We start from the raw sequence: 977 nt of genomic DNA on the forward strand, positions 1-977 counted from the left end.
TATGGTTCTCCACCTGGGTACGGAACGCCAAATTAGTCCCTCTCCTAGCTGGAAGTCCAAAAAAAAGGCGTGAATTTGACTAAGTGTCTAGGAGCATTTCCCTTTAAGAAGGCCGACGTGCTATGGTTCTCCACCTGGGTACGGAACGCCAAATTAGTCCCTCTCCTAGCTGGAAGTCCAAAAAAAAGGCGTGAATTTGACTAAGTGTCTAGGAGCATTTCCCTTTAAGAAGGCCGACGTGCTATGGTTCTCCACCTGGGTACGGAACGCCAAATTAGTCCCTCTCCTAGCTGGAAGTCCAAAAAAAAAGGCGTGAATTTGACTAAGTGTCTAGGAGGATGTCCCCTTAAGAAGGCCGACGTGCTATGGTTCTCCACCTGGGTCAGGAAAGCAAAATTGTCCCTCTCCTCGCTGGAAGTCCAAAAAAAAGGCGTGAATTTGACTAAGTGCCTAGGAGCATTTCCCTTTAAGAAGGCCGACGTGCTATGGTTCTCCACCTGGGTCAGGAAAGCAAAATTGTCCCTCTCCTCGCTGGAAGTCCAAAAAAAAGGCGTAAATTTGACTAAGTGCCTAGGAGGATGTCCCTTTAAGAAGGCCGACGTGCTATGGTTCTCCACCTGGGTCAGGAAAGCAAAATTGTCCCTCTCCTCGCTGGAAGTCCAAAAAAAAGGCGTAAATTTGACTAAGTGCCTAGGAGGATGTCCCTTAAAGAAGGCCGACGTGCTATGGTTCTCCACCTGGGTCTGGAACGCCAAATTAGTCCCTCTCCTCGCTGGAAGTCCAAAAAAAAGGCGGAAATTTGACTAAGTGTCTAGGAGCATTTCCCTTTAAGAAGGCCGACGTGCTATGGTTCTCCACCTGGGTACGGAACGCCAAATTAGTCCCTCTCCTAGCTGGAAGTCCAAAAAAAAGGCGTGAATTTGACTAAGTGTCTAGGAGCATTTCCCTTTAAGAAGGCCGACGTGCTATGGTTCTCC

This window comes from Nerophis lumbriciformis, unplaced genomic scaffold (genome assembly GCF_033978685.3).
Source record: "Nerophis lumbriciformis unplaced genomic scaffold, RoL_Nlum_v2.1 HiC_scaffold_750, whole genome shotgun sequence".
In the NCBI taxonomy this organism is placed as follows: domain Eukaryota; kingdom Metazoa; phylum Chordata; class Actinopteri; order Syngnathiformes; family Syngnathidae; genus Nerophis; species Nerophis lumbriciformis.